The following is a 12,591-nucleotide window of genomic DNA, read 5'->3' on the forward strand; positions in this document are numbered from 1 at the left end:
GTTACATTTTATTTGTATTTCTAGGAATATGCAAAACTGCCAATTTGGATTTCATCTTTTTATAACTTTAGCCCACTACCTGATAAAGTTTTTCATAAATGAAATTGCTTCAAATCAAGCAATCAGAAATAAGAATTATTAGAAGGCCTGTGATCCCAGAAGTAAAAATCAGCACCTCAAATCATTACAATTTGCCTATAAATATACTCACATAAGATTTCAATAAATTAGAGGCTGACATGAAGAAAACCCTTCTAAAGATTTTCCGTTACCAGAAAGTATAATTCACTTTAGAAGAATGCAAATAAATCACAAACTATATTATTTGTGTTTTTTTTTTAAGGTAGCCTGCTTTTGAATAAAGCATCCATCTACAAAGTCAATATTACCTAAAAAGGTATTATTCATTCCTTCCTTAATTCAGTGCTATGGCAAATCTTCATTCAGTATTTTCTCTGTGCCAGCACATTTTTAGGCATGTAGCAGTAAACCAGAGAGACATTTACCTTATCTCCTCAATGTTATTTCTGGCTGTGGAGACTCTGCACAAATAAATAGGTAAAAAAGGAAAATGTACCTAGTAACAAGCACTGCGCAAGGTCTTGAATCAGGGCAAAGTAATCAGGTGACTGGTTGGCTGCTTTGCGTTGCTTCAAGAGAAAAAGTACCTGTGAAGGAGGTAACAGTAAGTGGCTATTGGAAACATAAAAACTTGCCACTTACCCAGATCTGGAGGAAAGGGATCCAGGAAGAGCTTTTAAAGGGCCCTGCCGTGGTTATCAGGGGTGGGATGAATTATAAATTACTTTCAGTTTAGATCTGACATTAATGAGGATAAAAATAGTCCGAAGTCAGATAAGTGAATATGTATCCCTGGATGGTAAATTCTTGAAACGGTTAACACCATTTCCCACTCTGTTTCCCCATTGAAGACATTGCTAATCTATCATAGAACTACTGTCATGCAAGGTCTGCTCCATCTTCTGAATCCTTTTCAACAACACAGCATTCAAAGTGTCAGAACTAGCTCACGAGATGAAGCAAATTCCTCATTCTTGCTCTTGTGCTCTGAATAAAGTTGTGGCTCAAACCTTTTCTTTTGTAAGCCCACCTTCCACAATCTTTCTGTGAACCTCTAGGATATTATTATTGTTTAATTTTTTTTTTTCAATTTTTAGTGTATAACGGCTCACAGTTTTTGGTTTACAATAGAAACACCGAGAGAGTTATTTAAAAAAACTTCAGTGTCCCAGTCTGGACCATTTAAATCAGGATCTGTAGGGGCAGAGCTCAGGCATGGATATTCCGAAAGTTTCCAAGATGAATCTTAACATGCAGCCTGGAATGAGAACTGGTGCCCTATTCTTCTGTCTCATGATGTTTCTTATTTGACTGTTAAATTATTATGTTATTAAGATAACAAAAAGCAAACAAAAAAAAAACAAGCAAAAGCCTTCAAATGGCTATAGAATGGCCAACCACCAATGTTTGTTTATTGTTTTTTGTTTTTTGGGGTTTTTTGGTAGCATTCTGAAATGCTTATGCTGGCCTAATGTCCTTTTTTCCCCGTCTCTAAACACTTACCAACTTTTCAAACTTATATAAAGACTAGCACTTTCCAGTGGAAATATAGTGTGAACCACATATGTAATTTGAGATTTTTCTAGTAAGGACATTAAAACAGTGTTAAGAAAAGATTAAATTAACTTAATAACTTATTTAATGCATAAATCCAAAATAATTGTCATTTCAATATAATAAGTGGGATATTTTACCGACTTTTTCTTCATAATATGTCTTCAAAATCTGGTGCATATTTTCCAATTCCAGTACTTGCTGTATTTCAAGCGCTCAAAAGCCACATCTGGCTGGTGGCTACCACATTGGAGAGTGCGGTGTAGACTCTATCGTGTATTTTGATCTTGATCTCTGCTAATCTGCTACTGGAGCACGTTAAAATAGGAGTGATTTGGAGTCATTCTAGACTCGATTTGCTCCACAATAACTTACTTATGTAATGGTCAGAATTTTGTCTGATTTGGAAATATATCTTGTTCAGACAGGGTGTTGAGCCACTACACAGAATCAGTCCAGATAGAAGATCACCATTTCTTACAAGCAGTTCTGTGAAAGTAAGACACACACACAGGCACACAAATATTTGTTAGTTGCAAATCAGTACATTACTCAGATTTATGGATAGAGAAAACCAACTCAGGCAAACCTCAGAAATCTCAGTCGGCTCAGGGTATAATTCTTTTTTTTTTTTTTTTTTTTTTTTTTAACATTTATTCATTTTTGAGAGTGAGAGAGACAGAGCATGAGCGGGGGAGGAGCAAAGAGAGAGGGAGACACAGAATCCGAAGCAGGCTTAGGGCTCTGAGCTGTTATCACAGAGCCCCGACGCGGGGCTTGAACTCACAGAAGGCGAGATCATGACCTGAGCTGAAGTCGGACGCTTAACCCACTGAGCCACCCAGGCGCCCCTCAGGATATAATTTTTAAAGGGCTGAAAAATTGATTACCTCCTGATATTTTGAAGACTTTGGCAAAGTGAGTGTTCTCTGAAAATGTAGCATCTTATTACACCCTTTGAAAACTCTCAGTGCACTCTGTATATATGTTTGCCAAATTGGCAGAACCTTAGTCCCTGGGTGTACTTTTAATTTCTAAGTCCTAACACCTTATCGGGACTAGTTGCAGTCAAATATAAAATAAAAAAATAACCAATGAAGTCCCTGTATCTCTGGACTTTACTATTTGAATAATTAGCAAGAAAAATGTTCAATTTTATGAGACCGTCATACATTAGGCTCTTTTTTTTCATTTCTTCATGTAGTATTAAAATAGTGGCTATAATATAAACATATGATGTGTAATTTTAGATAGAACAGAGCTGATCAGTTATAAATTAAGAAGAAAAGGGTTTATGTATATATGAACTTAATTTGTATTTCCAAATAATTAGGTAATTTCTTCCTCAATGCTTTCTATTAAGTCTCAATATTTTATTTAAAAAATCATCTGACATATATTTTGAGGCTTAATACTAACAGCAAGGGATCAGGGTGCATCTCAGTTTAGTAGAAACAAAATATTTGTGTGCTGATTGGTCTATTTCTTCACATTTGTTTAGCTACTAGAAAACAGTTGTATTTCCTTTACCATAGCAAGTAATATACAGTCATTGATGGTAAGGCACTGCATTTGGAGGTAATGGGTCAATGTGGTAGACTTTTCTAAGTGACTGAGTTACGTCTAGGGGAAATATAATAGAAAATTAAAAAAAAAACCCACCAGTTGTGTATATTATACTGGTATGTTAACTGAAAATTAAATAACTGAAATATAAATAAATATTAAAAAATATGTTTATAAACCACCTAGAAAAAAAAAGGAAAAGAAAAATAAACCAGATCATTCAAGATTGAATATATATAATATCAACCACATACAGAAGAAAATACAAGTATTATGATCCAAGAAACAATATGTGTCTGCTAGAAATAGACATAAATGTACAAAACTTTGTTTGAAAAAAAAAGTGCATTTAGACTCACGTCAGTAACTGTTTCTAAGTCTAGATCTTTAATTTTTAACCATAATAGTAAAATGATAGTAAAAAGACATTTTAATGATAAATTAATTGTAACCGATTTTTAAATTTAATATTATAATAAAATTTGAAATATCACACTTGGCCTTAGAAATGCTCCGGGGGGCTACAGTTTTCAGAATAAGAAGAGCAAAACTTTATTCCTTTTACCTGCATTTTCCTAGAGGGAAATCATTGTTAATGCTGGTAACTGCTCACTAAGGCAAAAAGAAACACATTAAAAATAAATGGGTACTTCTGAAAATTCTAAAACAGTGTAGTTTGTTGGAACAAACACAGAGAGACAGCTAATACTAATTATGAACCTGATAAATTTGTTTAATATTCAATTTAATCTATAATACACCAAACAATTGCAAATAGATTCTATCTTGTCTCTTCAGAATTTTAGAAGAAGGTGTCCTGTCTGGTTTTCAAAGCTATGATCTTCTGCCTTTGGGACTAAATCATAAAGTTCAACCACACAGCTTTGTTTCCCAAAGGACACAGCAGGCATTGATAGTGTACTCCAGCTGTAATTCTATAGTGACACCAGATTGGCGACTGACAGAAATCTCTTGGGCGAAGGTGACAAAGCTGTAATATTTCACAATGGACTGACTGATGTCTTTGGAAGGTCTGTTTGATTTCAAAGGACATTTTATATATTTCTGTGAAGATGAAAGTGTATTAGACTTTTGTGATGAAAACCCATCTGACTGCATAGTAAGCATTGCGATAAATAAAATTATGGTGTTTCTTTCCTGGGCTATGTATTGCTTGAAGCTGATTAAGAATATTTCAAAGTGTAGATCGAGTGCTATTTATTCTTAGTACAAAGTGGATATGAGGTTATCTTTATTTCTATCTGATTAATAGAGAATAAATTATTTAGAAAATAGAATGTGTTGCCTATTCCTGTGAAGAGTAAAGAGAGTATGTATTTTTATGAGATGATAGATTTATTATTTATAGTTAAAATAATAAATATTTAAGTAGATTATCACATAAAGTATTTTGTTTATATCCAGGTTTGAAACAAAGCACGTGGCATCATTTTATTTTATTTTTTCCTGCTGAGCTCTGTTAGTTTTACTTTTCCAAGGAGGATAGCCCGAATTCTTGAAACTAGGAAACTAGGCGTTTGTGCCAAGAGCTGCATAAATCTAATCTGTATTAATCTAGTTAATTTTTACAATTTTTATAAATTTGAAGCTCCAAATATATACTTTAATGTCCTTCTGTGGTACTTAACGTCTGTAAGGTATGTGTAATTTTAAAACTATCACATCCATACGTGTTTATATCATATGTATTTTAAAAAGAAACACAAGAAATAATTTATATTTTCACTCCAGTATCCTTTGTTCAAATTTCTAACGGGGTGAATAACATTCAATATGTAATTTTGAAATTGAATTGCTTATTAGAGCTTACCTAAAGACTCACTATGTGAAACAATATACAAATAATATTAACATGAGTTCTGTTTACATTTGAAATGTGTATATTGTAGATAGTTTAATATTTTAACTGGTTGCAGCATTTTAAAATAGCAAAGTATGAATCTTTGCTAATTAGTAGAATAAAATAAGTGTTTTATGCCTTTATTTCTTATATGAAATTAAGAGTCAACACATTCAAATTTGTGTGGGCTTTTAATGATCAACTTCATCATGCTATATTTATTTTTAAATTGTTTTAAGTAGAGTTCATATTTTTTTAGAATCAGAAATATCTCTCTCCTTCCTTTGGATGTTCACTGGATTCCCTTCTAGTGATGGCGTCTTAATGGCTGTCCTGATAAATGAATTGGTATTGTCCAGAGAGTTACAGATAGAATTGCTTAGCACACAGATTTCACTGAAACATGTAAACAATATAGTGTGAAATGGGTTCGACTCAGCAGTTTTATTTAAGATCGGAAATGAGGCTTACAGATGTATCAAAGATGATTTTTAAAGATGTATCAAAACATTTGAATTTATACATTAGAATCTAGTATGTCATTGCCAACTTTTATTACAAATAAGTGTTCATTAATGCAGAAGTTCTCAGCAGAGGCTAGTTCTGCACAACCTGGCAGACATTTGGACACATGGGTGGGTGTTTTCAGTTGTAGCAATAACCAGAGAACACTTGTGACATTAGATTAAAAGGAGCAAGGATTCTGGTCATCATACAGAGCTCAGGATGACTTGTGCTGTATCAGTTTCCTATTGCTGCTGTAACAAATTACACAAGCTTAGTGGCCTAAAACAACACAAGTCTGATATCCTACAGTTAAGTAGAAGCCCAGGAGTAGCCTCATCAGTCTAAAATTAAGTGTTGGCAGGGCTACATTGCTTTCTAGAGACTCCAGGGGAGAATCTATTTTCCTTACCTTTTCTAGCTTCCAGAAGACATCCACATTCCTTGCTAGAGGCCACCATCTTCCATTTTCTCTTTGTTGTTGTTTATTTATTTATTTTGAGAGAGAGACAGAGCCGGGGGGGGTGGGCAGAGCGAGAGAGGAAGAGAGAGAATCCCACGTTGGCTTCACACTGTCAATGCAGAGCCTGACGCAGGGCTTGAACCCACAAACCATGAGACCATGGTCTGAGCCAAAATCAAGAGTCATACGCTTAACCAACTGAGCCCCCCAGGTGGGCCAACCCATCTTCCACTTTCAAGCCAGTGACACTGTATCTTTCTGACCATTCTTCTGTAGTCATGTCCCCCTCTGTTACCTTTGGGAAAAACCCTTTACTTTTAAGGACGCTTGTGATTAGAATCTGCCCACCTGGGGGCGCCTGGGTGGCTTGGTCGGTTGAGCGTCCGACTTCGGCTCAGGTCATGATCTCACGGCCTGTGAGTTCAAGCCCTGTGTCGGGCTCTGGGCTGACCACTCAGAGCCTGCAGCCTGTTTCAGATTCTGTGTCTCCCTCTCTCTCTGCCCCTCCCCTGTTCATGCTCTGTCTCTCTCTGTCTCAAAAATAAATAAACGTTGAAAAAAAAAATTAAAAAAAAAAAAGAATCTGCCCACCTGGTTAGTCCAGGTCAATTTCCCTATCTCAAGATCCTTAAACATTTTCACATTTGCAACGTCTGTTTTGCCATGTGAGGTAGCATATTCACATGTTTCAGGGATTATTAGAACTTTTTGGCAAGGGATGTGGATGGGGAGTGGAAGTTTGGATTCTTTTTTCTATTATGTGTACCATGAAAAGTTTTTCTCAATCAGTAGTTTGCCCATTGAAGAACACTGCATTGGAAGGCAGTTCGTAAGTACCCCCAAATAAGCTGACAGTTTTTTGTTGTTTGCATTTGATAGTATTTAAATACTCGGGATTTGCCCCACTGATTTCATATACTTGTTTGGTAGCTTCTACCTAAAAGAAGCTAAGGTGGTGTCATTGAATGAAGAGTTTGGATGACATCAACAATAGGTCTAAGAATCAGCACTGAGGTATATAGATCTATGTATCTACATAGATCCATTAATGGATTTCTTCAAGTCTTAAATCCCTGAAAAGATCCCCCATGGCCATTGCCTACATTCCACAGATGCTGTCCCCCTCCTGTGAAACTCATGTTCTGTGAATTCCTGATATTTCTCTTTTAAATATATGGAAGGGACCACAGTGGCGATAAGGGTAGAATAGGAGGGGATACAGATCTGAGACAGACGTCCTTTATCACTTAATTCCTAGATGAGGAATTTGAATTCAGTTTATGATAGATATTTTTTAAAACATTCATCGGCATTTCAAGTTAAACTCTTTGTGATTACCTTATGATTTTGAAGATTTATTTTTAAATAGAAAAAATGTATGCATCATAAAATAAATTCTGCCTTTCCATCTGTTGAGAATTTTAAGACTTGGGATTCCAAATATTTTTTAAATTTTTATTTATTGTTTGAGACAGAGAGAGAGAGAGGGAGAGGAGAGAGAGAGAAAAGGAGAGAGAGAGAGCAAAGTGGGAGGTGCAGAGAGAGAGGGGGACAGAGGATTCGAAGTGGGTTCTGTGCTGACGGCAGAGAGCCTGATGTGGGGCTTGAACTCACAGACTGTGAGATCATGAGCTGAGCCGAAGCTGGATGCTTAATCAACTGAGCCACCCAGGCACCCCATCCATTTTTTTTTTTAATTAGCAACGAATAAAGAAAAAATATTAATGAAAGCAGTGTATATAGTTAGATTATTTATTGTACAAAAATCATTTATTTACAGTGAATGATATGATAATTTGTAATGTAAATATATAAAATAAACATAAATATTATTTATACTATGTGTATATATAATAGTAATGAAATTTAAGATTTGTTTAACAATTCACTATTTTCAAGGATATTTTATTTTAGTTATTTTGGTGGGGGGGCTCTAAGTACTCAAAGATATTTTACATGAGTTGTCTCCTATAAGACTTACACCACCACCATATTATAGCTACCGGTATTTCTGTTTTACAGGTAAGGGAACTCCTCTCAGATAGCTGTGCTAGAATGGGGCCATTGTGGAACTCTTTATTTATAACTTTGGAGTGCTCACTAGATAATGTTAGTGGTCCTTGCTTAGTAATGATGTGAAAATAATTTTGAGTTAACTCGTTTGAGTTATTGTATGTGTTTATAATGATATTTTTGCTCCTTAGGTATATCCTTAGGCAATCAGTGGTTTGATTTAGTGAGTGATTCAGTGGGCCAAATCTTTAGGCTTAACTTTTTTTGCATATAAAAATATAATGCATAAACTGGTTCCTGGGTTCTACTGCTGAGGAAAATCAGACCTAACTATATTAATCCTATGGGAATTGCATTGCCTTGATTGGCTTTTTAGCTGATGACCATAAGGAAGAGGAAGAAATAAGATTCTCCTTGGAGATTCCCTGTGTCCCAGTATTCTCTCTTTCTCCTATTTGCATTTTTTAAAAAAAAACATTTTCTATACTTTAGGCACTTAATAGATTATTTTAATACTTCACACTAATGAGTTGAGAAAAAAAAAACCTTTAAATTTTACTAATGTAATAATTGATTATTCAGTATAACTAAAATGCAGTTATAATTGAAGCTTTGAAACCATCAAGAAATTTTAAAATGCAAATATGGTGAAATGGTTTCCCCTTATCTGCATATTCAGGGACCGTTAGCTTTCTGTCCACAACGTTTTTAACTTGTCATTATTAGTTGAAAACATGTTAGCTGGGAAAATTAGTTCAATGAATGGAATGAAATAAAAATAATTAAGTTTAAAACGTTTTGTTTGTTTTGTTTTGGTACAACTTTTTAAAAAACTTCTTTAGTTCTCTCTTTTTTTTTGCCCCCATCAACTTTTTCTCATACCCTTTTTCAGTATAAAACCATTGGAAAAATTATGAGAAAATGACTAGTTCATAACATTAGTTACTTAAAAGAGAATAAAACAAGCTTTCTATATATACATTATATACTAATATACAAACTATATTTTGATGTTTTTCTTATTCTGCTTTGTTTCAAATGTTTATAGGTGTATTTTTGCTTAATTTTTTTCAGCATATCTGAGAGCATAGCCCCATGCATGTGTTTCTCTACTTATTAGAGGAAGTGAATATTATATAATGTTTTTGAAGACCAGTAATATCATATTCTTTGTGTTACTTGATTTTATTAGATTATTAATCAAAAATGTATTTTTGAAAATCATGTTCATGCCAAAGAATGCTGCAGGAATTATTTCAGTTTATTTAATACATTCAATTAAATCTAGAGAGATAACACTATTGATAGTCATAAAGTCATGAAATAAAAGGACAGTTAATCAACGTTAATGAAAGACTATATAGGACAAATAATATCTCCTTTTAGGCAATCCTGTTTATGGTGCATTTCAAAATACAGTTTTATATAATCTTCCATTTAATCCAAACAACATAGTTATATTGTCAGTCACTTTATTTTAAAATGGTGGTGACTAGCCTTTGGTAAGAACTTGAATATCCGTACTCCATTGGAATGACCAAGAAAGGGAGGGAAAATGTAATTCAGATCAGTATAATTTTTATTGTAATTAATCAAAGACTAATAATTAGCAAATCAAATACTTCTAATATGTTTCATTGTTCAGAAAGAAAGTTGCCATCTCAGTCTTTCTTAACATGTATGGTAATTACAGTAAATAGTTACAGCACTCTTGATGTGTGCTTGGCTCATTTTTAATCCTAGAAATTCCAATGGATTTATCATTTATATAACCAGCTTATGAATGTAAGTGGTGACTTGGAAGGTGACATTTGGAAAAATAGACTTCCCTCCCTGCCCCATGAGGCTCACTGAGCATGAAACAACCATAGACATCATGGTGGCCTCGTATTACCAAGTAACTGGAGTGAAGTCGATATACCAGCAGTGGCTAGAGTTGGGTTCTGGCTCATAAAACAGACCTTTTCATTCTCTGCTATGTTCTGGTTCAGGAAAACTACCATATGTAAAGAACTATGTACATAAATCATGGAATATGATTCCTCGTCGCTTTTGGATAACTCCTTTATGAAACCCAGATGGCAAAAGATGAGGGCAATATTCTTAGTATTTACAACAAGATTATTTTCATTGTAGTTTGCAATACGCAATTATTTATTTTAAATCAGGTATTTACAGACATCATTTCAACCAGCTAATCTTTGATGTCCTATGCTGCATATTGCAAACCAAGCTTAATACTTGTATAGAGCACCTAGGCTGCTGTAAGAATATACATTAAATATACATTTTTATTTTTATAATGACTTAAAACACATTGTAGACCTCATTTCCTTGACTGGTTGATTATGTATTTAGTTACCTAACAAATACCTCCTGAGAGCCAAACATGTAAAAGGCATGATATTACTCAGTATTTTTAATCCAACTTCCAATTAGATTGAGCAGATAAAAACACATTGTGTTATTTACATACATAAAGGTTTACATCTTCTAAAATAAGTTTCTTTCAGGCACAGTAGAAAGGACAGAAGAAGTTAGGAGGTGAATCAAAAGGAATATGCATGCTTCTGCTTATTGGCCTAAATTTCAGCTTCTGAAGGCTTCCCATACGTGGGACGAAGTGGCAGGGAAGCTACAGATCATGTGTATTCCCATTTCAGGACTCCACTTTCCACTGACTTTCATTTTCCTCCTATTACAGGTCAAAACCCAAGTTGCTTAGTGAGCGCAAGAGAAGTGAACTGATCTTTGATCACAGGGGCGGTGCCTACACTGCCCTTAAAAATCTTTTTGAGCATTTCATCCTTCATCTTTTGACTTTCTGGGGATAAGAGCAGAGTCAGAGGCACGCTGACTTTCAGGGAGTCTCTGAGTAGCGGGGGAATTGTCACATCCAGCGACTTCGGGGAATCCCGCCTGTAGAATACCTATACGTGCTATTGATTTCGGCGAGTGAGATATGAAGATGAATTTGTCTTAATTGACGTTTAATGATTTTTTGCAAAGTGAGCTTTTCTAAGCTATTGAAAGACTTTCCTTTCCTTCACAGTGACGTTCCTTTAGTGGTAAATCTGATGGAGAGGCTCAGTGTTAAACATGAACGTGAATTTTATTTCCTACTTCCCTGAGAATAGTTTATCAGAAAAGTGCCTTGACCTATACAGTACTATGTGCTTCCTCTCACTGAAATAATTTATTTTGCCCTTGGGCCTCAACACTTTAACATTATCCTACTGATTTCATTATCCATTATTTGGAACCACCTGGATGGTGGACACTTGTAATAATTTTATTCAGTTAATGGGGTTAATTAAGAAATCTTTAAAATGGTAGAAATATATTATCTTTTAAATGTTTGTGAAAATACATTTTGTATTTTTCCTCTTCACTTAACTAAAATACTTAACGTGCATTGTTAATTAGTCCCAGACTTAAATATAGTCCCAGAGTTTTGTGGAGGGATTTTCCTGAAACATTTTATTTATTTTTTTCTGATTGTATAAGAATTGCTTTTCCATTTGAAAGTACCTTTGAAACTTCAGAAAAATTACAAGGAAAAAGAGAGAAATGCCAAGTATAATTCTGTCATGAAGAGATAAAATGTCATTTTTACAAGGTAAACTTTTTATTTACTTTGTTAGCATAAATGTATAACCCAAAAGGATTATACACTTCAATAAGTATTATACTCATTCTAATAAGTATGCTCAATAAGGATTATACCTATACAATGATACTTATGCAGTAATTATTAAATATGTATTTTGTACCTTACATAGTGTTTACTAGTATAAAAATAAAAGCAAGTTGTCCGATAAGATGGGGACTTCACAGTCACAAACTGTGAGTTAAGAAAGAAAAGACAAAAGAGATATAGAACAATGGAGTAATTAAGCAACAATATAATTGGATCATGTATATGAAATGGAAGTTCATATAAGTCCCAACTGAACTGATGTAATTTAAGATTATTTTAATGATACTTTAATGGCACTTTGCCAAAAGTACTATTTATTATGGTTGCTTTTAAGAACAGTGCTACATAGGTAGGCTCTATAGGCTCAGCTCCACTTTCTTGTCAGCAAAAACATGGCTGTTGTCAGGGAAATTAAAAAAAATTTTTTTTCAATGTTTATTTACTTTTGAGAGACAGAGACGGAGCATGAGCAGGGGAGGTGCAGAGAAAGAGGGAGACACAGAATCCGAAGCAGGCTCCAGGCTCTGAGCTGTCAGCACAGAGCCCGAACCCATGAACCATGAGATCATGACCTGAGCCAGAGTCAGCAGGCCAGCTGCTTAACCCACTGAGCCACCCAGGCGTCCCCGTTGTCAGAGAAATCTAAAGGGACATTTTCAAAGTTTCTCAGCGAGGGGGCTTGGAAGAGAGTGTCTCCTTTAATTTCTTTTGTCTGCTTAATCATGACGGTTACCGCAGTTATAGGATCATAGTGTTAGAAGTGTTTGTGATTATTCCAAACCCTCAACTTCAGAAAGGAGCCAGAGGAGGCTCAGAAATGTTACCCCATTTCATCTTATATTTGCAGAA

This window comes from Panthera pardus, unplaced genomic scaffold (genome assembly GCF_024362965.1).
Source record: "Panthera pardus isolate Hobbes unplaced genomic scaffold, ASM2436296v1 HiC_scaffold_13, whole genome shotgun sequence".
Taxonomy (NCBI): Eukaryota; Metazoa; Chordata; class Mammalia; order Carnivora; family Felidae; genus Panthera; species Panthera pardus.